The 27164-nt window shown below is 39.3% G+C and overlaps 1 pseudogene; it reads right to left on the bottom strand.

The window, feature by feature from the left end:
- Positions 1–16505: 16505 nt before the first annotated feature.
- Positions 16506–17301, bottom strand: LOC143658359 (UDP-N-acetylglucosamine transporter pseudogene; annotated as a pseudogene).
- Between the last annotated feature and the right edge of the window lie 9863 nt (positions 17302–27164).

The following is a 27164-nucleotide window of genomic DNA, read 5'->3' as shown; positions in this document are numbered from 1 at the left end:
TTGCAGGCTAGAGTCCCTTATAAAAATATCTCATAGGAAGGTCCTCTGAGCAGGCCTTCTGCCTGCAGGTCCCCAGAGGGGTTTTTGTAATTGATCTGGGTTTGAGTTCCCTCCTCACAAAGGGGATACAATCAGTCAACATTATTCCACAGGCCTTATGTTCACAAAATCAGATAACCTTTAAAATCCTGGATACAGTCTTGTTTGTTTTAGCCATGTGGCTCCAGGCTTAGTGCTAACTTTTAGAATCACAGTTTTAGATCTGATCCTGGCTGTGCATCAGAATCACCTGGGTAGTTGTTCAAATACAGATTCCCAAGTCCTACCTCCAGAGATTCTGATCCCCTGGGTCTGGGGTGGGCTGCCAGCATCTTGAGCAGCTGTAGGGTTCAGTGATTAAGTATAAAGTTTATGCAGTCAGGCTGCTTAGATTTGTAATGGTTCTGTCACTAGCCATTTGTAATGGTGAACCTGGGTGAATTTCTTAATCTTTCTGCATCTCAGCCTCTTCTCTATAAAAGGGAATAATATTTAGCACATCAAACATTGGTTTGATGTGATTATTTACTGCATGCAAAGTCTCATAATACACAGTGCTCAATAAATGTTATCTGCTATCAGTACATATATATTTTTTTTCATGGGCAGGCACCGGGAATCGAACTCAGGTCTTGGCATCACAGGTGAGAACTCTGCTACTGAGCCAACGTTGCCTGCCCAGCATCTTTTATTTTTAACCAAGCTCTACAACTGATTTCTTCAGTTCACTCATTCATTCATTCAACAAGTAATTGGAACCGATCAAAAGCAGTTCTTTGCCTGATGCGCTCAAATGATCAATTCCTGAGACATCAGGTTTCCAAAAAGAGAAAGTTTATTGCCATGTACAAAGCAGGAGATCAGATGGCCTATCAGCCTAAAATTCTGTCTCCCTGAACTACAGTAATTCTGATAGTTTTATAGTAGCAAATGATGGGCAGATTTTGGGATAATGAACACAATGGCTCTAGATGATGTGATTAGAGGTGGTCTAATTATTGAGCATGCATAGATTTACTGCATGCTTAGACACAGAACATATGTAAGAAAATGGCAGCCTTAATATGGTGATGGGTGTGATTTTAAGTATTTTAATGAGGTATAGGTCACTTATAGATTAAAGTCTAAGCTATTGTGCATGTCAAGTGGGCCCATTTTGGTTAGATCCAGTTTTGGTTATCAAGATAATTTTGAAATTGGGGTGGATTAGTTCTGGGCTGACCTAAGACCCTTCATTAATAACCATTAGAGGCTATCTTTAATGATCAAAAGACTCTAAAGTTGAAAAACCAGATAAAATGAGTACAAGTGAGGGTCAATCACAAAGTTTTTATAAGCACAAGGGAGCAAGATAAAGGCTATATAATTATTATCAGAGATCAAGGCAGCTGGATTTCTGTTCAGAGATTTCAGGTATTTCCCTCTTTCTAATATATCAGAAAGTAAAAAAGGAATATCTATATAACGATTCAGTAATCATAATCATCCCTTAAGTTCTAACTTCTCCATTACATAATTACTGAATACCTCTACCTGCCAGGACCCATGCCAGACACGTGATTCTACCCTTTTTGGGAAGTGTTGCTCCACTCACTGCCTTCAGCTACCTGAATCCTTGTCAGATTCTGAGGCTCCGGGTTTCCCCTCGGGCGTCCCTCAGGCACAAGGACTTCCATTTCACAACATCCGCTTAGGAGTCATCTGGACTTGATTGCCATTTTCTGGCTGTGTAACCTTGGACAAATCATGGTAGAAGGTATCTTCTGTCTACTGCCTTCCCGAGAGCCCTGTCGTAATAGCCTTGCTCTTCTTGCATTCGTCCTGACATCACCCAGGTGGTTCTGCCTTTCACTTCAGGCCACAAATGATTGGTCCAAGGTGAGCACCTGACTCAAGATGAGCCAATCATATTCCATCTCCAGGAGCCTGTCACAGAAATGAACAGTTTCTGCCTGACTCCGCCTGCTCTTTTGAATGTTGGCGACGCAAACGCAGGAACTGTTGGCAATGGACATTTTTGACCGTACATACCAAGAAGGAAAAAAAAAGTCAGGGCGTCAGTTGGCAGTGAGAAAGAAAAGTAAAACAATGCTCGGATATCTCAGGGTGCTAAGATTCTTGATTACCATCCTATGAGGGTTCAGTTCCATTCCCACCCTTGGATTCTGTGACACAGTGAAGCTCTTCTTTGTGTTTAGGTCACATAAATAGCAGGCATCTATTGTTTTTACCTGGTTAAAAGTCAGACTTTTCCTCCAGAAACTCACCCTCCCAGGCTCAGAAGGTCCCCCACCCTAAGGCTATTGGAGGAAGAAGCAAATCTAAAACTCGTCTGGAGTTTTGAGAGGAAAACTCCCTTGCACAGTTTCAGAGTCTTCTACCCCTACTTTGAATGAGCTTTTGGGCCAGAGAACTTTAGGAGCACAGAGAGGAGGATATAGCCTAAAGTTCCCATAAGTTTAAAATGCTCGTGGAATCCCTGGTCAGGCCTTGCTTGGGAGGGACGGCTATTTCTAACTTTGATCCTTAATTGAGGAGGAATCTCCTGGAAAATCACAGACTCCTGTCACCATTCATGCCCAGTATGTTCTGCTTCTTCATATTCGCAACTCCTCAGACACTGATACCCTTTCCAAATTGAGCAGGAATTTCCCCCACATCCCTGGAACAGGTTAATAGGACTTGTCTTTCTCCTTCTGGTGTGGGGTTTAGGGTGGCGAGCAGAGAGGTGAAGTGCATCCATCTCAGGCCTAGCATCATCTAAAGTTATTATCTGCCCTTGCCTTACTAGTAAGGAATTTTAAATACTTTCCCTTGTTTACAGTTAAGACTTACAGAAGTCAACTACTTAATTCATTCTTTTATTCATTCACTCAACAAGTTTTTATTGAGTGACAGCTTGTGCCAGGCACTGGGCTAAATGTTGAGGACGCAATACTGAACAAAAGCAACATGGAGGATCCAGAATGGTGTGGAGACAGATGAAAAATAAAGAAGAACGTGGATATATGTATATATAGTAAACTCTGAGTATTATAAAGGTAAAGGCCAGGTGCGGTGAGAAAACCATACAGAGACCTACTTTAGAAAGAATTGGCCAGATAAAGAGAGGGTAGAACTGCTCTGGCACAGACGAATGGCAGGTGTGAAGAACACAGAATCAGATGAACTTGCCCAAGGTCAACCAGTGTGCTGTTTGAAAGGATGTATGTACCCTAGAAAAGCCATGTTTTAATCCTGTTCTAGTTTGCTAGCTGCCGGAATGCAACATACCAGAAACAGAATGGCTTTTTAAAAGGGGAATTTAATAAGTTGCTAGTTTACAGTTCTAAGGCCGAGATAATGTCACAATTACAACAAGTCTATAGACATATTCAAAGGTATCCAGGGAAAGATACCTTGGTTCAAGAAGGCCGATGAAGTTCAGGGTCTCTCTCTCATCTGAGAAGGCACATGGTGAACACAGTCACGGTTTCTCTCTCGGCTGGAAGGGCACATGGCGAACACAGCATCATCTGCTAGCTTTCTCTCCTGGCTTCCTGTTTCATGAAGCTCCCCCGGAGGTATTTTCCTTCTTCATCTCCAAAGGCTGCTGGCTTGTGGGCTCTCGTGGCTATGTCATTCTTCTCTGGCTCTCTCTGAATCTCATTTATTCTCCAAGATATTTCCTCTTTTATAGGACTCCAGAAACTCATCAAGCCCCACCCAAATGGGTAGAAACATGTCGTCACCTAATCCAGTTTAACAACCACTCTTGATTAAATCACATCTCCAGGGAGATGATCTGATTACAGTTTCAAACATACAGTATTGAATAGGGATTATTCTGCCTTTATGAAATGGGATTTAGATTAAAACCTGGCTTTTCTAGGGGACATACATCCTTTCAAACCAGCACAAATCCTAATCCCATTTTGTAAAGGCAGCCATTTCTTCTAATCCCTATTCAGTACTGTATGTCTGAAACTGTAATTAGATCATCTCCCTAGGGATGTGATTTAATCAGGAGTAGTTGTTAAACTGGATTAGGTGGAAGCGGGTCTCCACCCATCTGGGTGGGTCTTGATTAGTTTCTGGAGTCCTATGAAAGAGGAAACATTTTGGAGAATGAAGGAGATTCAGAGAGAGTAGAGCAGAATGATGTAACCACAAGAAGCAGAGTCCACCAGCCAGCGACCTTTGGAGAGGAAGAAGAAAAATGCCTCCCGGGGAGCTTCATAAAACAGGAAGCCAGGAGGGAAAGCTAGCAGATGACGCCGTGTTTGCCATGTGCCCTTCCAGCGTAGAGAAAAACCCTGACTGTGTTCACTATGTGCCGTCTCACTTGAGAGAGAAACCCTGAACTTCATCGGCCTTCTTGAACCAAGGTATCTTTCCCTGGATGCCTTTGATTGGACATTTCTATAGACTTGTTTTAAATGGAATATTGTCTCAGTCTTAGAACTGTAAACCAGCAACTTATTAAATTCCCATTTTAAAAGCCATTCCATTTCTGTTATATTGCATTCCGGTAGCTGGCAACTAGAACACCCAGCAACAGGGACAGGGCCAGATTCTAGGCTCAGGTATGCCTGATTCTGAATTTCTGCTCTTTCTTACCTCCTGAGTTGTCTTGCCCTTGATCATTCAGCCACGTGTCCTGGATCCTTGAGTGAAGACCTTAATTCTCCTGCAAATCACTCTGCCGTGTCTGTATCACAAAAACCTGCCCTTCTAACACAGGGTATGGCCAGGCCTTGGCTGGAGGCCCCCTTCCACCTCAGTGAGTCCATCTTTCACCAAACCAAGCCGTCTGGTCACAAGAATATACAAAAATAATATTAGCAGAACTGCATAAGGAGAGTCTCCTAAAAGCCAAACCCTACCTAGGGGTGGGAAAAAGCTTTCTTTCCTTAGTTGCCTATAGCTTTAGCTCCTGTGAAGGCAGTTTTATATATAATCCTGACACAGTTTCCACCCCTGGGCATAGCAGAATAGCCCAAGTGTGGGCACCTGGTCCAGGGTAGGCAAGCAAGATGCAGGAACAGATGAGCTGCACTATGAATCTGAGCCAAGAAGGAATGCTTTAGCAGAAAGCGAGACCAGTCAGAAGTGAGAGAAAGGAGCAGAGGCACAAGATATGTGGTCCAGCTATGCAGAGATGCTCATTGCTTCCCAGCATCTAATACCCCAATGCTGGCAAATGTTTAACAACTGTCTCTCAAGAGAGTGTGGGGGAGTCCAGATTTGTGATGTTTGTTGATTCCTGTGGGGTAAATACTTCCACCAAGGCCAATTTCAAAGGATGTCACTAAATTGGGAGTTGGAAAAATAACCACGCAATTGACTTTTTTGAGCCTATGTGAGCTGGCTCCAGTGCTTTGACTAACAGGCAGCCCCTCTGTGAGTTTCGTCAGGGCACACGGCCACCTGATTAGAAATTACATCTACAAGTTTCCTTATAATTAGATGTGGCCATATGAGTAAGATTTGGCCAATGCGCCTGAACAGAAGTGATGTGGGGGACTTCTTTGGGACATCCTTAAAAGTGTGTTGCATCAACTTTCTCTCCTTTTTCCTTTCTATAGTTTGGAAGGTGGGTGTGCTGGTCTGAAACTGCTATGCACACCAGAAAGCCCTTGTTCTTCTAATCCATTTTTGTGGGTGTGGTATATTGTGGGCAGGGTGTTTTGATCAGGTTGTTTCCATGCAGATGGGTCACATCCAATTCAAAGTGGGTCTTAATCCTCTTAACTGGAGTCCTTTTTGAAAGGATAAAAAGATACTAAAAGCTGAGAGAGCCCAGAAACATTTAGAAAGAGAAGAGAAATGCCCAGAGACATTCTGGAGAGAGCTGATACAGAACCTGGAGAGGAGAAACAAGCAAGTACCCACAGAAGCCCAGAGACGTTTTGGAGAGAAGGACCAGCAGAGGTTGCCATGTGCCTTTCCATGTGACAGAGGAACCCCAGATGCCACCAGTCTTTCTTTAGTGAAGGTATCCTCTTGTTGATGCCTCAATTTAGACATTTCCATGGCCTTAGAATTGTAATTTGTAACTGAATAAATCCCCATTGTTAAAAGCCAACTCATTTCTGGTATATTACATTTTGTCAACGTTAGCAAACCCAAACAGTAGGCGTACTGTAGATGAGATTAATATCATAGGGGATAGCATGAGGAGCAAGTTGGAGAAGGTGACCTCATGGAACAGTTCTATCTAACAGCCCTGGACCACTCACTTACCTCTGTACTAATTCACGAGAGAAAAATAAATGTGTATATTATTTAAGACTTGTATTTTGGATTCTCTTTATTATGGCAGCTGTGCCAGTTGAAAATATTATATACCCCAGAAAAGCCATGTTTTAATCCTGATCAAATCTTTTGGGAACAGCTGTTTCTTTTAATCCCTATTCAGCACTGTAGGTTAGAAACTTGATTAGATTATCTCCACAAAGATATGACTGCCCAATTGTAGGTGTAACTTTTGATTAGATGGAGATGTGACTCCACTCATTCCAGATAGGCCTTGATTAGTTTACAGAATCCTTTACAAGAGGAAACATTTTGGAGAAACCTCAGAAATGACAGGAGTCTACAGAAACAACAGAAGCCTCAGAGCTAACAGAAACTTTGCAGCAGAGCTGACACAGGTGTGGACACATGTTCGGAGATGGTTGGAGCCCAGCAGACGTCACCATGAGATGTTAGGCAAGTCAGAACCTGGAGAGAGCCAAGGGAAGCCAGGAGAGGAAGGCCAGCCCTGGAAAGACAAAGTGACAAACCCCCACAGGAACAGAGGCTAAAAGCAATGGAGCCCAGGAACAAAGGACCAGCAGGTGCCAGCCATGTGACTTCCCAGCTGACAGAGATGTTTTACACCCATCGGCCTTTCTTGCGTGAAGCCGTACCAGTTCTGGTATATTGCATTCCAGCAGTGCACAAACTAACACAGCAGCTTTGTCTTCATATTAATACTTGGTCCTAGAGCTACTGGGGATTTGATGTATTTTATGGATATTCCTAGCACCTTCCTTTTAAGGTGTCCTGAATGAGACTCTCTACACCAGAACCAGAAGTTGATGAGTCAGTACTTGCTAGGCTATGCTATAGAAATCACTGCAGCATATTAATTTTCCAGTCACATTGCATGACAGCTACAAGTTATTTGAACTTTTCACTCTATGTGTCTTCACATTCTGGCACATTCTGGATCTCAGACTGAAGGAGAAGCTCCTATCTCAGTCTCAAAATAGAAGGACAAGTGGCTCCTGAAACTTCTGCTGGGTTGTAACATATGTCAGTTCCATTGGCCAAAGGAGGTCAATGGCCTAGGCTGACACTGAGGGGACAGTGAGGTATACTCCTCTCACGAGAGGCACTCAGTGGCACTGCAATGGCAGGAATGGATAATCATTTTACCAAGAGTTCGGAAATAGTTGGGAATAATTAGCAGTTTGCCACACAAGAACCTAAAATGAAAATCATGCATTATGTCAGGGCAAGTGCTACTATTATCCCCATTTTACAGGTAAGGAAACAGGCTTAGAGAGGATAAGAGCCACACAGTTATTTGGCTTTTTACTTGCTCTTAGAAGTGGAAATTTCTGAGATGTTTGCCTCAGTTCTTCCACTATGGATCAAGTTATTATTAATAAAAATTTGGAGAGTATCCAGAGAACCCTCTGCTTTTTATAATTTGTTTTTGGAAGCTGAGCTCCAGGGTCTGTGAAGGGCTCACTTAAGTTCAGTGCGGTAGAGAGGAAAGGGCCATGGGGTGCGAAATTAGGAGATCTGAATTATGTTTCAGGGTCTGCCACTAAATCACTGTTCCGCCTCAACTGATCATTTACCCACTCTGAGTATCAGTCATCTGTACATTGAAGGGCTCAGAGCCCACAATTAATAAAGTCCTTTTTGGCTCTAAGATGGTACTAGAACTGTGAGTGCCTCTTAGAAAGTACTGACTTCTACTTGAAAACTATTTTTGAAGGAAACTCTTGATAAACTGCCTCTTTGTCCATTAATTCACTAATTATTTCATCCATTCACTCCTTCGTTCATCAAAAGTTTATGGCAGGTCCTCTCTGTCATGCTCTGCTCTAGGCCTTGGAGGTGCAGAGAGAAGTCAGATCCAGTTCTTAATTTCCAGGAGTTCACAGAAAATTGGAAGAAACAGATAGAGATGTAGATAATGGTAAAAACTGATGAGTTGTCCTCATTACAAAGCAGGGTGATCAGAGGTATAGGAGAAGTGTGTGAAAATACTGCGGCAGGTCAAGGAAGAATCAGCATCCCCAGCCTGGGTGTTGTGCTGATCAGTGAGGGGAAACACAGGGAGAGGAGCAAGAAGAGGAGTGGAGATGATGAGTTTGGGCAGGGGACTGTGGGACACACGAGATGGCATCTAGCAGGCCACTGGATACCTTGGTCTGAGGCTGGGGGAGGTATAGATTCAGGATGTGTGTAGGGAGTCATTCACCACCAGAGGGTCACTGAATCCATAAAAGCATTTGTGACTGTGAGTTTTCTTCTGTACACTGTCCCTGGACATTGGGCCAAGTACAGGGCATTGAAGTCCAAGCCAGTCTCATTGCACAGAATGGCCACACACACACCAATATTTCTGAAAGAGGGTCCTATAGGGGATTGACCAAAGTTTGGTGCAACAGTGTACAAGTTGGCCCTGAGTAGTACAAATGTGCAACACCAATTTCCATTTTATGGCCTTGTCTGAAGCTGGAACATATAAAAGGGCATCAGGTCATCCCTGGAACAGCAGAGACATAAATCAGGCAGTGCTCTACTTCCTGAGGCCCCCAGCCAAGGAAGGCAGAGGCTGCCCAGCTCTAACTGGGATCAATTACAGGCCATTTCTCTGCCCTGCTGAGCTTACATCCACAGACTCTTGCAGGCCTGGCCCCATGAGACCCTGTGGAGTAGAAGCTCTTAGGTTGTGTTTGTGACAAGATGCAGAGCTCAAACTTGGACAGGGAAGAGGAAGGAAAGGCACTGGTCTAAATTAGGAGGGTACTAATAATGATAACAAAAGAATATCTACCTTCATGGAATGTGATGGGCCAGACACTATGCCAAGTATTTTACGTACATTATTTCATTTCAACCTCACAATAATTCTCCAAGGTAAGTATTGTTGCTGCCATTTTACAGATAAGGAAATTGAGGCTTAGTAAAGTTGAGTGACTTATACAGGTTCATGTACTTAGGAAGTGTAGTACTGAATTCAGACTCAAGTCTGTCTGCTTCCAGAGACTGAGTTCTAAAATAATGGCAAATAAAGAAGGTGTAAACAGCCTGTCCTTCAGACCCAAATAGGCTTGGAATCAAATCTTGGCTCTTTCACTTCCTAGCCATGATCTGAAACAAGTTACTGAACTCCTAAAACCTTGGTTTTCTCATTTGTAAAAGATTGGAGAAACAGAGCCCATCTGTGTCATTATGAAGATTAGAGATAATATATAAAACGTATATATGGATGCTCAATAAATGGTGGTGTTATCATCATCACTATTTTCATCCCTGTCTCTTACTTTTGCTTACCACATTCAAGAAGATTCAAGAGTGGAAGAACGTACATAAACGCTTCTAAGCAGAAGGGAGAACAGCACATTTGGAGACCTGAGAGTGACTTGGTATGGCTGGAAGTGAAGGGAGGGGAGAAATAACTGAGAATTGAGGCTCCAGAGGCAGCCAGGGGACTGGTTTATGCAAGTCTGCCTTATAAACCACAATAAGGCCTATTTTGACGTCAGTTAGGAGCCATTGGAGAATTTTAAGCAGGATAGGAGTGATGTGGTTGATTGCACTCCTCAGAGAAATATCTAAGGCAATTCATCTTGTTCTCCCTAGTACTCTAGTACTTAGGAAATAGTAGCTGTCAAAAAAATATTAGTTGAATAAATTTGCTCAAGGTTACCGTTGTTTCCAGGCTTGGTTGGTTATGAGAAACAAGTGTGCACTATTGCTAGCTGAGGTAGGTTGGAGCTATATACCTCAGAAAAACATTCTTAAACTCAATCCATTCCTGAGTGTGTGTGTGCTGGTTTGAAAGGATGTATGTACCCTTGAAAAGCCATGTTTTAATCAAAATCCCATTTCATAAAGGCAGAATAATCCCTATTCGATACTGTATGTTTGAATCTGTTGTTAGATCATCTCCCTGCAGATATAACCCAATCAAGAATGGTTGTTAAGCTGGATATGACATGTGTATACCCATTTGGGTGGGTTTTGATTAGTTTACTGGAGTCCTATAAAAGAGGAAACATTTTGGAGAATGAGGGATTCAGAGAGAGTAGAGAATACTACAGCACCACTAAGCAGAGAGTTCACAAGCCAGTGGCTTTTGGAGATGAAGAAGGAAAATGCCTTCCAGGGAGCTTCATGAAACAGGAAGGCAGGAGATGAAACTAGCAGATGATGCTGTATTCACCATGTGCCCTTCCAGATGAAAGAGGAGCCTGACCATGTTCAACATGTGCCTTTCCAGATGAGAAAGAAACTCTGTGCTTACCATTTTCCCTCCCACTTAAGAGAGAAACCCTAAACTTCATCGGCCTTTTTGAATCAAGGTATCTGTCCCTGGATACCTTAGATTGGACATTTCTATAGACTTGTTTTAATTGGGACATTTTCCTGGCCTTAGAACTGTAAACTAGCAACTTATTAAATTCCTCTTTTAGAAGCCATTCTGTTTCTGGTGTATTGCATTCTGGCAGCTAGCAAACTAGAACAGTGTGTAACCATTGTAAGTAGGACCTTTTGATGAGATTACTTCAGTTATGGTGTGGCTCAATCAGGACAGGTCTTAATCTTATTACTGGAATCCTTAATAAGCAGAATGACATTCAAACAGATAGAGAAAAAGCCACAGAGAGCGCGGCCAGAAGATGAAAATCAATTGAACCTGGAAGACAAGGGTATGAACCTGGAAGACAAGGGTAAGGACAGGAGAGGCCACCATGTGTATTGCCATGTGCCAGAGGAGCCCAAGACCAATGTTATATTACTTAGAGAACAGATTAGGTTGCTGTAACAAGGAGTCCCATAATACAGTTGCTTAAATCAGATATATATTTATTTCTCTCACATGAATAGTCCAGAGATGAATAGTCCATGGCTGGCAGGGCCAGCTCTGCTCCAAGGAGTCATCTGGAACCCAGGTTGGGCAATTCATGTTACTATTCTTGACATGAGGTTGCCACCTCTGGAATCACAGACTCAAGAACAGGACCAAGGAGTTGCCACATCACTTCTGCCTACATCCTATTGGAAGAACTCAGTCACATCTAACTGCAGGGGAGGCTGGGAAGTACAGATTCCAGCTGGGAAGCTATGTACCATGTTAAAGCTTTGGGTGTAGTAAAAAAAAGAAGAAAGTTGCCCATTGAGGGCAACTCAAAGTCTCTACTATAGGTACCCTGCTTTTGGGGGAGAAGATGGAAGAGTCAAGTGGTACTGAGCACTTTAATGCAGTAGGGAAGTCCAGTTATGGAGGGCTAAAAAGGTATCTCTGGATTATGACTTCAGAAGGGTAGAAGTCAGATCGCAGGGGTTTAATGATGAGAAATGAGGATATGGAGCCGGAAGTATAAAGCAATCCTTTTGAACAACTTGGAGAAGGGTAGGAAAGGCAGAGATAACAGGATCCATGTGCTGGTTTGAAAGGATTATGTGCTCTACAAAAGCCATATTTCAATCCTGATCCAATCTTGTGGGAGCAACTGTTTCTTTTAATCTCTATTCAATAATGTGGGTTGGAATATTTTGATTAGATTATTTCCATGGAGATGTGACTGTACCCATTTCAGATTGGTCTTGATTAGTCTACTGGAATTCTTTAAAAGAAGCATTTTGAAGAGAGCCACAGAGTCTACCAGTCAGTGACCTTTGGAGATGAAGCAGGAGAACAGCTCTGGGAGTAGCATCATGAAACAAAAGGCCGAGAGCAAGCTAGTAAATGTCACCATGTTTGCCATGTATCTTTCCAGTTGAGAAAGAAACCCTGAACTTCATTGGCCTTTCTTGAGTGAAGGTAATTTCTTCTTGGTGCCTTCATTTGGACATCTTTATAGACTTGCTTTAATTGGGATATTTTCTCGGTCTTAGAACTGTAAACTAACAACTTATTAAATTTCCCTTTTTAAAAAGACATTCCATTTCTGGTATGTTGCATTTCAGCAGCTAACAAACCAGAACAACCTAGAACAAAGGAAGGCTTTTTTTTTCTTTATAAGTTGGGAGAACTTTGACAATATTTACAGACAAAGAGGAATGTTCCAGTAGAGGAGAGCTTGAATATGTGAGAAAGACAGAAGTTGGCACCCTCAGAGCAGATGGGAGGGGGTGGGATTAAGCACACAGATGCTGATATAAGCCTTGAACGGAAAGAGAAATATTCCTTCTGAAGACAAGAGAGGAGGTAAATATGCTTGCAGAAATGGCAATATTTGTAGATGTAGGGTGGGGTGGGGAATTGAACAATTCCTGCCTAATGGCTCAGTTTTCTCGATGAACCAGGAGGGAGGGATTTCCTGGCTCAGAAGAGATATTAGCAAAGATTTTTTTTTAAAAAAATCCATGCACCCATATATGGATTAAGTCAGGTTCAGTGTCATGGAACTTTGACTCATATATTCACAGCCTATCAAAGCCAGCTCAATCCAGTTTAGGTAAAAACACTGGGGTGACTTATAGCTCCAAAGGCAAGAGGCAGCTGAACTTCAGGAAGAACTCAAATCCAAGGAATTAGGAAGCCCTAGTCCCTCCATGGTGACTTATCCATGGCATGGACCTAGGAGAAGTTGAGGGAATGTGAGGAGTGGCTTGGATTGAATCATCAACAATTTTGAGATATCCCTGGGGTGTCAGGAATGCTAGAACTGCTGTGATTCAGATACAGTGTTATTGAACTACCAACATTTAGATCTAATTTATATTATGATTTCACTTACATCCACAAGCCAGTAAAGCTTGAGAGACATCCACGTTACATTTTTGGGGGTATAATAGTCAGGATCCCATCAGAAAACAGTTGACACACTCACATTGGATAATTTCAGAAAAGTTCAATGAAGTATCTTTACACAGGTGTGGTCAGGGTTTATGGAAGCCACAAGGGAGAGCGCAGAACCTGGGGCAAGGGACAGCAAAGCTGTTACCAACCCTAGGCCTGAAGGACTGAGAGGAAGAGCAATCACCTCAATTGAACCCCAAACAGAGGAAGCTGTGTGGAGAGTGCCACCCACAGGAGTTGAGACCTTCAGTTGAGGGATGCAGTGGCCCATGGCACTTCCACAAGGAGGAAGTCAGGGGAACACATACCCCTACCCTCACTTTTCTCCAGCCTTCCAACTCCAGCCAGGGCTCTCATTGACTCAACTCAACAGAAAACTAGAGGACAGGAGAATTCACTGATGTTTCTCATAGAGGTCAGCTTCCTGGTGCACAGAGTAGGATGGAAAAGGATCTGGAGGGACAAACAGAAGAGATCCAGCATAGTATCCTAGTATCCAGATCCAGGAATATCTGTATCACAGACTCAGGTTCCTTACTGGAATATCTGAGCGCTCTCTCTAATACTAAAAAGAGAGCCAGAGGCTTTATTTACCTCTGAGGATGGAAGGTCTCCATATTCAGGGGGGTATATTCTCATCCTGATTTATAGGGTGGCTGAGGAGGAAGTTCCTGTGAACTTGAACTATGTCTATGTTAGGATTCAGGTGTGAAGAAGAGTGTTTGATTGGAAAACTGAGAGGATAGGGGGTGATGGAAGGCAATTATAGGACAGGACCATGTGTTCCTGAGGTGGAATCCATTCAGAATAATGCCCCCCTCAAAGATTTCCTTGTCCTCATCCCTGAAACCTATGAATATATTACTTTACATGGCAAAAGAAACTTTGCAGATGTGAATAAGTTGAGGATTTTGAGGGAGAGATTATCTTGGATTAGCCAAGTGGGCCCAATGTAAGAAGAGGTAGGAGGATCAGTGTCAGTGTCATCTTCCATGGAAGATGGAAGCAGAGATTAGAGTGATGTGGGGTGATGAGCCAAGGAAAATGGGTAGCCTCGAGAAGTTGAAAAAGGCAAGGAAGTGGATTCTCCCTTAGAGCCTTTAGAGAAACATAGCCCTACTGGCCCATTTTAGACGTCTAACCTCCATAACACAACACAAATATGTTGATAATTTGTTACAATACATCCAGTTATTAGTTTTCAATTGAAAAGCCATTTAGCAAAAATGTTTATACATTCCTTTCAATTATGTCCATAAAAACTTTAAATTCACAAATCACAACCCAAAACCCCAAAGAATTTTTCTAAACAAATGAAACACATAGACAAATTCAAATCATTAAAAATGCTTTTTAAATCACAGCAAATAATATATATATATTTTTTAGCTTTATTTATGTATTTTATTATTTTTTTGTATGCATTATGGCAGGGTGGGGGGGGTCACATTTCATTCTTTTCCATCTGAGTATCCCCTTATTGCAACACCATTTGCTGAATTTTTGTTTGTTTGCTTGCTTGTTTGTTTTTGTTTTAGGAAGTGCATGGGCCGGGAATCGAACCCGGGAATCCCGCATGGCAGGTGGAATTCTACCACTGAACTATTCTCGTACCTCCCAACAAATAATATTTTGTAACAAGAAATGAAACACAAAAAAAATAGCTATATATAATAATGTTTTAAAAAGCTCAATGACGAAGTGGTGTCATACTTTATTTAAATGTACTGTTCATTAATGCTTGTATAATATACCTACTTTAGTTTTCTGTTAAATAATAGATTTAAAAAACAAAATGCTGAAAACCAAAAAACTGAATTATATTTATTCTCAAAGCTTCTTAATTTTGCCCATGTGTCCAAAGTTGTGAATTACAGTAATAGCCCTCAGAAAAGTCTGTTTTTTGGTGAAACAAGTCACAGATGACCAGATTTTGATAATGGTGCATTTTCTTTGTCCTGTAATTACTTTAAATATGCTATATAACCTGGGGATCCTTAAAGATGATTTTCTAAAGAAATAAATAACTTTCATACATTTTTTTACATAAAGTATACCACCCTATATAATTAAACAGCATCACAAAATTGAAAGTATAAATAAAATGAGTGATACTAAAGCCTGTTAAAAAAGCAAAACTCAGTTGAATGACTATACATGACATTTTAAAAGTCCAATAATTTGATATGTAGGAAAAGTGCAGTAATTCCCAAGAATAGTCAGTATTACACTAAGTGTACAGATAAGCACAAAGTCAAAGTTTCTTTCAGATTCTAATTCCTTAAAATCTAGGTTAGATATCAAACTACCCTTCCTTCATTGAAATTCTGTGACAGTCATAATAAATCGATGTAAACATTTAAATTTTGCATCTCTAAGCTACGTTTCTGCCACAGAATAGCCTATAACTTCTCTAAAATTCCTATGAAAGATTGATACTACTGTTGAAGCATCTACTTGTTGCATTTAAAACTTTTCTTCCCAAATACCGTGTTCTTAATTTTTCTTAGGGCTATCAATCAGCACATTTTCACAAAGAACAAAATAGTTGGGAGATAAGCTTGTAAAAAGCACAGTAATTTAAAGAATCAAGGAGTCATCATTATAAAAGATTGATATAGTTAGGACCTTGGAGGTTAAATAGGTTATTAAAACATACCATATATATAAGCAAATGGCATCACCTGTATGTATGACATGATCTAGGCCACAGGTCCACCTTCCCAAATATCATTATACCTTCATAAACTAAAATTTATGACTGGGGTGCACAAGTGGCTCAGTGGTAGAATGCTCGCCTTCCATATAGGAGACCTGGGTTCGATTCCCAGACCATGCACCTAAAAAAAAAAAAAAAAAATTACGACCAGCAGCAGTTCACTTTAAATTGCTTTCAGCAGTTTCAAGCACTAGAAGGTCTTACGATGTATATACAGAGATAGATGTGTCTATCTCTCTACATTAAATTTAAGAATTTTATTCTCTAAGTCAAAACAGACCATTATCTTATGAATTTTATGTAGTTTAACAAATAACCTTTAGAAATCCTTTGTTTAGTAATCATTTGTATAAATACAAAAATATCAGATGTGAAAATGATTTTTCAAATCATACCTATTTCTATTTCTTCACAATTCTATATGTAATTACAGCTTTCAAATTTTTCTGTGATTTGATATATCTGTACAAGAAGAGTAAGATAAAAATGTTTAAACAATTAAGTAAATCTGATTTGCCAAAATTGATATCTGACATTTATGTGCTCTTGCAAAGAGTGCACAGGACATTTCTGCAGCAATTAAAAGGGTAAAATCTTTTAAAACTCAGATTCAAGTTTTCTCTCATTAATATATTCTCTTCCCCAGGAAGAACATTTCAAATTTTGATTTCTGGACATAATAGGTATTTTTAATAGCAAACATGTTTTTTTCTTTAAACTTTTATAATTTCAAACCATTTGAACAATACAATCAGATTCAGCATGATGATATCTTCCCAGAATCTGTAGAAGTCCTCTGTGCAGGATTAACGGCGAGATTTCTAGTGTCATCTTGAAAAGCCAGTTTAAGATAGCATACTGCTGTGCTTTAAGGGGATTTCCTGCAGGTTTAGGATCATAACCATATGTAAAGTAGCTGCTATTACAAGGATGGCTTCAAGAAAAGAAACACTGGCGGGCACAAAATCCTGTAGCCCCAAATAGTTTATCAGTGTTGATAATATTATGACTAGCGAAGTTGCAAATTTTAAAATATCATCAGCATACTTAATAACAGCAGGTATTACCAGCAGTCCAAGTGCCTGGAAAACTACTACAATCTAGATCAGTTGGTTACATCCCTGAAAATATCTTTCTTTGATACTAATTCTCCATCCTAAATGTATACACCATCAATTCAAACATACTTCCAAAGAAACCAAGTTGAATATTTCTTATCCACACTGATGGTTTGGTTTCTTTTAAAATTTTGTCAACGTAACCCCTGGCAAAACTGCCTGGAAAGCACTCTGCGAGAACTGCCACGTGTCCCACAAATTGAGAGTCAGCTGAAAGATCCTTAGAAATAAGTTCTTGAGAATCTGAGGGCCACTGAACAAAAGCAGCCTCCTGTCATGAAAATTACAAGGGAGAGCCGCTGGCATACACCTAATTTTTCACTAAGTATAGACAAAGAAAATAATGCCGTTATAAGAACTTTCAGTTGATATGTGACCTGATAAGTAGCTGCATCTAGATTTGACATCCTGGGTTGGGAGTGAGGCTAGCAAAGTGTGGGTCCAAATGATATTGTGATTTCATTTGCACCTACAGGCTGGTGAGGCTTGTGGGATCCATGTTACCCCTGAAACATGAAATGGAAGAAGCCATTCTTCCTCGTGTCAGCTAGGAGACACACAGAACTGCTGAGACTGGGGGTCATGCAAAGGACCAGCGCAGCAGATGGGGCAGCAGGGAGTGGCAGCTGTGCATGTAATGCCCAGCAAATCAAGCAGGGGAGCAGGGGAGCAGGGGAGGGGAGCAATGGCTCTGCCCACGCTGCCTAGCAGCATGGCTGCAGGCACCTGCAGAAGCTCTCCCTGGCGGAGCAGCTAAGTAAAATCAAGAGGATGGGTAAGTTCAGCAGAGGAATGTGGAGAGATCCAGGTGTCTGCAAAGTGCAGGCCTACTGTGGGTGTGGACTCGTTCTTTTTTTTAATCTTTTTTTTTATTGTATAGTATAACATATATACAAAGCAAAGAAATAAAGCAATAGTTTTCAAAGCACTTTTCAATAAGCAGTTACAGGACAGATCCCAGAGTTTGTCATGGGCTACCATATGGTCTGCTCAGATTTTTCCTTCTAGCTGCTCCAGAATATAGGAGGCTAGAGGGCTTAAATACCTTTTTATCACCACAATTGACTTTTTTCCCTTCTTTTTTGTGAAAAATAACACATATATAAAAAAGCTATAAATTTCAAAGCACAGCACCACAATTAGTTGTAGAACATATTTCAGACTTTGACATGGGTTACAGTTTCACAATTTTAGGTTTTTACTTCTAGCTGCTCTAAAATTCTGGAGACTAAAAGAGATATCAATTTAATGATTCAGTATTCATATTCATTTGTTAAATCCTATCTTCTCTGTATAACTCTGCCATCACCTTTTATTTTTCCATCCCTCTCCTTAGGGGTGTTTGGGCTATGGCAATTCTAAATTTTTTTTAAATTTATGATACATAGCCAACATACAAACACATTCTTATCATATGATCATTCCATTATTGTTATATAATCAATAATAACACTATCATCACATAGTTGTATATTCATCATGATCATTTCTTAGAACAGCTGCATCAATTCAGAAAAAACAATAAAAAGAAAACAGAAAAAAATTCATACATACATAATTTCCCTTACCCCTCCCTTTCATCGACCACTAGCATTTCAATCTAATAAATTTATTTTAACATTTGTTCCCCCTATTATATTTTTTAATCCATATGTTTTACTTGTCCGTCGATAAGGTAGACAAAAGGAGCATCATACACAAGGCTCTCACAACCACACAGTCACTCTGTGACAGCCATATCATCATACAATTATCTTCAAGAAACATGGCCACGAGAGCACAGCTTCACATTTTCAGGCAGTTCCCTCCAGCCTCTCCATTACACCTTAACTAAACAGGTGATATTTATTTAATGTTGAAGGATAACCTCCAGGATAACCTCTCGACTCTGTTTGGAATCTCTCAGCCATTGACACTTTATTTTGTCTCATTTCCGTCGAGAAGATTTTCTCAATCCCTTGATGCTGAGTTTCAGCTCATTCTAGGATTTCTGTCCCACGGCAATTCTAAATTTTTTATATTGGAAGGGTCTGTCACTAATATGGGGTAGGGAGATGGAACTATCTGATGCTCTGGAGAGGCTGGGCTAGATTTCAGGACCTACCTGGATCAGAGAATCTTCTGGAGGTTGTAGGCTTCCAGAAAGTTACTCTAGTGCCTGGAACACTTGTGGAATCTTATATAATGCCCTAGGTGTTCTTTAGGATTGGCTGGAATAGTCCTGGTTGGGGGTTGGCAGGTTATGATAGGTAGCAAGGTTTACCTGGAGCTTGTGTAAGAGCTGCCTCCAGAGTAGCCTCTCGATTCTATGTGAACTCTGTCTGCCACTGATACTTTATTAATTACACTTCTTTTCCTCCTTTTGGTCAGGATGGAATTGCTGATCCCATGGTACCAGGTCTGGATTCATCTGTGGGAGTCATCTCCAATGTCATCAGGGAGACTTTCACTCATGAATGTCATGTCCCACGTAGAGGGGAAGGGCAACGATTTCACTTTCAGAGTTGGCTTAGAGAGACTAAGGTCACATCTGAGCCACAACAGAGGTCCTCCAGAAGTAGCTCTTAGGCATGCCTATAGGTAGTCTAAGCTTCTCCGCTATCTACATAAGCTTCACAAGAATAAGCCTCATGATCGAACGCATAGCCTATTGATTTAGAAATCCCTAAAGTTTGACACAGTATCAGGGGATCCCCTGATGGTAAGGTTTAATAGTTCCATATTCTTTCTCCCCTCCCTCAGGGGACTTTGCTAATACTTTTTGATTATCTGCTTAATTTACTCTAGGATGTATCCAGGCATTACAATAACCTATATAGGATTAAAGGACAACCTTCTTATTCCGTACTCCCTGTGTTTCAGTTGTTCAAATGAGCTATACAGATAGGTTGAATTAGATTATGCACTACAGAAAATTTCAGTTCCAGACCAAATATACCTTTCTTCCATTGGTCTCAAAAAGTACGCGTGGTTCTAAAATATAGACACTGTCTTCCTTACCCTATGTTCTGAATTACTTTAAACCCAACCTATTTGGCTTTGTTCTTATCTGTAAATATCAGGTTACATATATAAAACAGCCTCTCAAAATCCAGAAATACTAATCACCACTCTGGACTTAATGTGTCTGCTCTAAAAGCTTATAATCTAGGCCCCTGTTTTCTTATAAGCATTTTCTAAAGTGACCATACCACTGTTGTTTTTTGTTTCTGGCTTATTTTGTCCCACCAAATGTCCCACATTTTATTCACATTGTTTCACGCCTCACGACATTGTTCCTTTAGTAGCAGCACAACCTTTGTTCATAAGTATACACCATTGTTCACCAATCTACTTCTCCGTCAGTGCATCCTTCAGCCACCTGCATTCATCAGGCATCATGTAGAGGTCCCAAAGTCCACAGTCCATCAACATTCTCAATTTTAAATAATTTCATTGTTCCTAAGAGAAAGAAAACCAATGAACACCCTCGTCAAATAGGAAATCTAAACCTCCTCTTACCACTTGTCCCTCACCCCATTATTTACCTCTGCTGTTGCTGTGGTAGTGCTGATCGTTTCCTTTTGAACATAGTTTATAAAATGCAATAGCAGTTTCCCCCCGTACCCTTGACTTAAGCACTCTTTATACAAGAATCATGTCATTGAAGTAATTCTTATGAGAACGCATTCATATTTCTAATGTGAATCAGTGGGACACATAGGCCTATACAACCCCTTTCAATCTTTTTCTTCTTCAATATGGTAATATTACTTATAGACCCACTAGAGAATCCCCTTCACTCCTATCTATTCCCTTACATTGGAATTCAACCTCATTAGCTAACGGTTCACCTATCTCTAGCTTCTATGTTATTTCTATGTCCCCTATATTCTGTATTATAAGCCTCTGATTATACCTTTATGCTAGTCATAAAAGTGGAATCGTACAGTATCTATCCTTTTGTATCTGGCTAATTTCGCTCAGCATTATGTCCTCAAGGCTCATCCATCTTGTCATGTGCTTCAGGATGTCATTTTGTCTTACTGCTACATAATATTCCATCGTGTATATATACCACATCTTGTTGATCCAATCGTCTGTTGATGGGCATTTGGTTTACTTCCATCTTTCGGCGACTGTGAATAATGCTGCTATGAACATCGGTGTGCAAATGTCTGTTTGTGTCTTTGGTTTCAGCTCTTCTGGGTATATACCAAATAGTGCTATAGCTGGGTCATGGGGCAATGCGATATTTAGTTTCCTGAGAAACCACCAGTCTTCCATAGTGGCTGTACCATTATACATTCCCACCAGCAGTGCCTAAGTGTCTCAGTTTCTCCACATTCTCTCCAACATTTATAGTTTCCTGTTTAATAGCAGCCATTATTGTAGGTGTGAGGTGGTATCTCATTTTAGTCTTGATCTGCATTTCCCTGATAGCCAGTCTCTTCACGTACTTTTGAGCCATCTGTATTTGCTCTTCAGAAAATGCCTATTCATATCTTTACCCATTTTATAATTGAGTTGTTTGTTCTTTTGTTGTTGAATTGTATGATTTCTTTGTATATACAGGAAATCAAACCTTTGTCTGATATGTAATTTCCAAATATTTTCTCCCATTGAGTTGGCTGCCTCTTCACCTTTTTGACAAAGTATTTTGAGGTGCAGAAGCATTTGATTTTGAGGAGTTCCCATTTATCTATTTTTTCTTTTGTTGCTTGTGCTTTGGGTGTAAAGTTTAGGAAGCTACCTCCCATTACTAGGTCTTGAAGATGTTTCCCTACATTTTCTTTTAGAAGCTTTATGGTATCAGTTCTTATATTTAGATGTTTGATTCACTTTGAGTTAATTTTTGTGTAGGATGTAAGATGGGGTCCTCTTTCATTCTCTTGGCTATTGATATCCAGTTCTTCCATGCCCAATTATTGAAAAGACTATTTTGTCCCAGTTCAGAGGATTTGGGGTCCTTGTCAAAAATCAGTTGACCATAGATTTGGTGGTCTATTTCTTCCCTTTTGATTTGATTCCATTGGTCAATGCTTCTGTTTTTGTGCCAGTACCATGCTGTTTTGACCACTGTGGCTTTATAGTAGGGTTTAAAGTCAGGGAGTGTTAATCCTCTCACTTTGTTCTTCTTCCTTAGGTTGCTTTTAGCTGTTTGGGGTCTCTTTCCCTTCCAGATGAATTTGCTAAATTAGCTTTCCCAAATCTTCAAAGTAGGTTTTGGAATTGTGATTGGTACTGTGTTGACTCTGTAGATCAATTTGGGGAGAATTGTCATCTTACCTATATTTAGCCTTCCTATCCATGAGCAGGGAATATCTTTCCACCTATTTAGATTTCCTTTGATTTCTTTTAGCAATGTTATGTAGTTTTCTGTGTACAAGTCCTTTACATCCCTAGTTAAGTTCTTTCCTAAGTATTTGATTCTTTTAGTTGCTATTTTGAATGGAATTTCTTCCTTAACTGACTCCACACCTGGGTCATTGCTTGTGTATAGGAACGTAACTGATTTTTGCACATTAATTTTATATCCTGCCATTTTGCTGAATTTGCTTATTAGCTCAAGTAACTTTGCTGTAGATTTCTCAGGATCTTCCAAGTACAGTATCATATCACCTGCAAATAATGAGAGTTTTACTTCTTCCTTTCCAATTTGGATGTCTTTTATTTGTTTGTCCTTCCTGAATGCTCTAGCTAGAACTTCTAGCACAATGTTGAATAATAGTGGTGAGAGTGGGCATCCTTGCCTTGTACCTGATCTTAGGGAGAAGGCTTTTAGTCTCCATTGCGTACGATGCTGGCTATCGGTTTTTCATATATTCCCTTCAGCATATTGAGGTAGTTATCTTTGATTCCTATCTTCTGGAGTGTTTTTATCAGAAAAGGATGTTGAATTTTGTCGAACGCTTTTTCTGGACTCGTTCTTAAGCAAAGGTGAATTTGTTCCCTGGGAACATATAAAACTTGGTGGGGACACTTTACAGAGGGCTGGAGACCATCTGACTACTCAAAATTACATTAACAAACTCAGACTATCCACATTCCTTCTCCCCTCTCTGTTAGTAGCTGAGATTTCCAGCAATCAGTAGTAGTCTTTCCACTTCACTCTCCCATATTGTGTGTCTTCATTTTCAGAGACGTGGTGTTCTGCCCATTTCTGGGAATTGCCCCTCAGATCTCAAGCCTTTGGGGAAGTGGGAAACTCTTCCCCACTGGAAGGTATTGCATCCTACCTTATATAAGATTGTGTAAAGTATACCTCTGAGAAGATGGAAGGAGCTGCCTGGGAGTCATTGGTGCCTGGGGTCCAGGGAGGGAAGGGTAGTTCTGACAGAAGGAACAGAATGAGAAAAAAACAGAGAGATATAAAAAAAAAGTTGAACAACTGCTGTGGGATGGTAACAGATCCCACCAGAATAGCTTTGGCTATTCAAAACCCCTACCCTTCCATATACCTTTGAGAATTTGCTTTTCCATTTCTGAAAAGAAACCTGCTGGAATTTTGATTGAGATTTTTTTGAATCAATAAATTGCTTTGAGTAGAATTGATGTCTTAACAACATCTGGTCTTTCAATATATGAACATATTTCTATGTGGTTGGTAGTACTATCTTCTTTTTCATTTCTTATTTCTGTCTTTTCTGTTTTTTTCTTTGTCAGTCTAGCTAGAGGTTTGTCAATTTTATTGATCTTTTCAAAGAACCAGTATTTAGTTTTGTTAATTCTATTGTTTTTTCCCTCTATTATATTTATCTTCACTCTATTCTGTCATTCCTTCCTTCTGCTTGCTTTGGGTTTAGTCTGTGTTTCTGTTTTTTAGAACCTCCAGTTTTGAGTTAAGTTTCTGATTTGTGATTTTTTTTTTAATGTAAGTATTTAGAGGTATAAATACTTACATTATAGAATGGGTTAGGTAGTGTTTCCTCCTTTTTAATGTTTTGGAAGCTTTTGAAGAAGATTAGTGTTAATTCTTCTTGGAATGTTTGATAAAATTCCTCTGTGAAGGCATCTGTCCTTAGTTTTTCTTTTTTCTATTTATTTAGGCCTTCTTTGATATTCAGCAGTGTTTTGTAGTTTTCCATGTATAACTCCTTTACATCCTTGATTAGATTTATTTTCCTAAATATTTTATTCTTTAATTGCGATTATAAACAGAATTTTTCTTGATTTCTTGTGCAGATTGTTCATTATTGGTGTATAGAAACACTACTGATTTTTTTGGGTATTGATATTGTTCCTGTCATTTTAGCTGAATTCATTTATTAGATTATGAACTTTGTTGTGTTTTTTTCAGGATTTTCTGTATACTTGATTATGTCATCTGCAAATAGGAAAGGTTTTACTTCTTCCTTCCATTTTGGATGCCTTTTATTTATTTTTCTTGCCTAAATGCTCTGGCTAAAACTTCCAGTACAATGTTGAATAAAGTGACAGTGGGCATTCTTTGTTCTTGATACTAGAGGGAAAGCTTTCTGTCTTTCACTTTTGTGTATAATGTTAGCTGTGGAATTTTCATATATGTCCTTATGTTGAGAAAGTTTCCTTCTATTCCTAGTTTTCTAAGTGTTTTTTTTCTTTTAAGAAGGAGTTCTGGATTTTGTCTAATGCTTTTATGTGTTAATTTAGATGATCATGTGTTCTTTTTTCCTTCTTTCTGTTAACGTGGGGTATTATTTTAATTGATTTTCTTATGATGAACCAATCTTGCAGAACAGCGATAAATCCCACTTGATCATGGTGTACAATTCTTTTAGTGTCCTGCTGGGTTTGGTTTGCTAGTATTTTGTTGAGGATTTTTCATCCATGTTTGTAAGAGATGTTGTCTCTAATTTTATTTTCTTGTGGTATCTTTATTTGGCTTTGGTGCGGCCTTATAGAATGGGTTAGGTAGTATTTCCTCCTTTTTAATGTTTTGGAAGCTTTTGAAGAGGATTAGTGTTAATTTTTCTTGGAATGTTTGATAAAATTCCCCTGTGAAGGCATCTGTCCTTAGTTTTTCTTTGTTGGGAGGTGTTTGATGATTAATTCAATCTCCTTACTAGCTATTGATTTGCTGAGATCTTCTGTTTGTTCTTGAATCAGTGTAGGTAGCTTGTGTATTTCTAGGAATTTGTCCATTTAATCCAGGTTATCTAATATGTTGGCATGGATTTGTTCATAGTATCCTCTTAAAGTTTTTATTTCTATGTGGCTGGTAGTACTATCTTCTTTTTCATTTCTTATTTCTGTCTTTTCTGTTTTTGTCTTTGTCAGTCTAGCTAGAGGTTTGTCAATTTTATTGATCTTTTCAAAGAACCAGTATTTAGTTTTGTTAATTCTATTGTTTTTTCCCTCTATTATATTTATCTTCACTCTATTCTGTCATTCCTTCCTTCTGCTTGCTTTGTGTTTAGTCTGTGCTTCTGTTTTTTAGAACCTCCAGTTTTGAGTTAAGTTTCTGATTTGTGATTTTTTTTTTAAATTTAAGTATTTAGAGGTATAAATTTCCCTCTCTGCCCCGCCTTTGCTGCATCCCATACATTTTGGTATGTTGTGTTTTCATTTTCATTCACCTCAAAATTTCCTAATTGTGATTTCTTATTTGAACATATATTGTTTAAGAGTACATCATTTAACTTCCACATATTTATGTATTTTTTCATTTCTCCCTCTGTTATGGATTTCTAGTTTCATTCCATTGTGGGTAGGGAACATACATTGCATGATTTCAATATTTTTGAACTTATTGTGACTTGTTTTGTGACTTAAGATATGGTCTAACTTGGAGAACAATCTATGTGTACTAGAGAAGAATGTATTCTGTGTTGCTGTTGGGTGAAAGTGTTCCATATATGTCTGCTAGGTCTAGTTGGTTTACAGTATCGTTCAAGTCTTCTTTTTCCTTATTGATTTTCTATTTAGATGTTCTATGTATCATTGAAAGTGGTGTATTAAGATATCTTACTGTTAATGTAGAATTGTTTATTTCTCCCTTCAAATCTGTCAATATTTGCTTCATACATTTTAAGGCTCTGCTGTTAGGTGCATATATATTTATAACGGTAATGACTTCTTGTTGAACTGACCCCTTTATCAATACATAATGACCTTCTTTGAATCTCATAAGAGTTTTTGCTTAAAGTCTATTTTATCTGATATTAGTATAACTATCCTCAGCTCTCTTTTGGTTACTATTTGCACGGTATATATTTTTTCCCATTTCACTTTCAACCTACTTATGTCTTTGAATTTCAAGTGATTCTCTAGTAAACACCATACAGTTGGGTCATGCTTTTTTATCCATTCTGCCAATCTCTGTCTTTTGACTGGACAGTTTTATACATTTACATTTAAGTTAATACTGATAATGCAGGGCTTATTCTGTCATTTTGCTATTTTTTTTTGTCTTATGTCTTTTGTCTACCTTCCATCAATGCTTACTTTCATATTTATTCAATTTTTTTGTATTGTGCCATGTTAAGGCCCTTTTCATTTCTTTCTGGATATGTTTTTTCATATATCTTCTTTGTAGCTTTCATGGGGTTAAAATTTAACATCCTAAATCTATAGCAATCATTTTTTATTTTTTACCAACTTAACTTCATTAGCATATACATACACTATTCGCATACCCCTGTCTCTCTGTTTTGTTTTTTGTTCTTGTAACACATTATATTTTGTACATTGTATGTCCCAAACCATAGCTTTATCATTACTTTTTGTGCATTTGCATTTTAACACCTGTAAGAAGAAGGAAGTGGAGTTAAACACCAAAAGATAAAATACAATAGTATTGGCACTTCTAACTATCCTCCTTTACCAGAGCCCTTTATTTCCTTATGCCACTTTGATCCACTGTCTAGTGCCCTTTCTTTTCAGTCTTAAGAATTCCCTTTAGCATTGCTTGTAGGACAGGACAGTTCTAGCAGTAATGAAATCCCTCAGTTTTTGTTTATCTGGGAGTGTCTTAATCTCGCCCTCATTTTTGAAACAAAGTTTTGCCAACTATAAAATTCTTTGTTGCCATTTATTTCTCTCAGCACTTTAAATATTTCATCCCACTGCTTTCTTGCTCCCATGGTTTCTGATGAGAAATTGGCACTTAATCTAATTGGGGCTTCCTTGCACATAACATGTTCCTTTTCTCTTGCAGCTTTCAGAACTCTCTCGTCCTTTGTATTTGATGTTTGACTACTATGTGTCTCAGTATATTCTCTTCAAGTATATCCTGTTTGGTGTTCACTGGGTTTTTTTAATGTGCATATTCACATCCTTTGGTAAGGTAGGGAAGTTTGCTGTCATTATT

Source organism: Tamandua tetradactyla, chromosome 2 (assembly GCF_023851605.1).
Source record: "Tamandua tetradactyla isolate mTamTet1 chromosome 2, mTamTet1.pri, whole genome shotgun sequence".
In the NCBI taxonomy this organism is placed as follows: Eukaryota; Metazoa; Chordata; class Mammalia; order Pilosa; family Myrmecophagidae; genus Tamandua; species Tamandua tetradactyla.
This window is presented reverse-complemented; position numbering and strand designations above follow the sequence as displayed.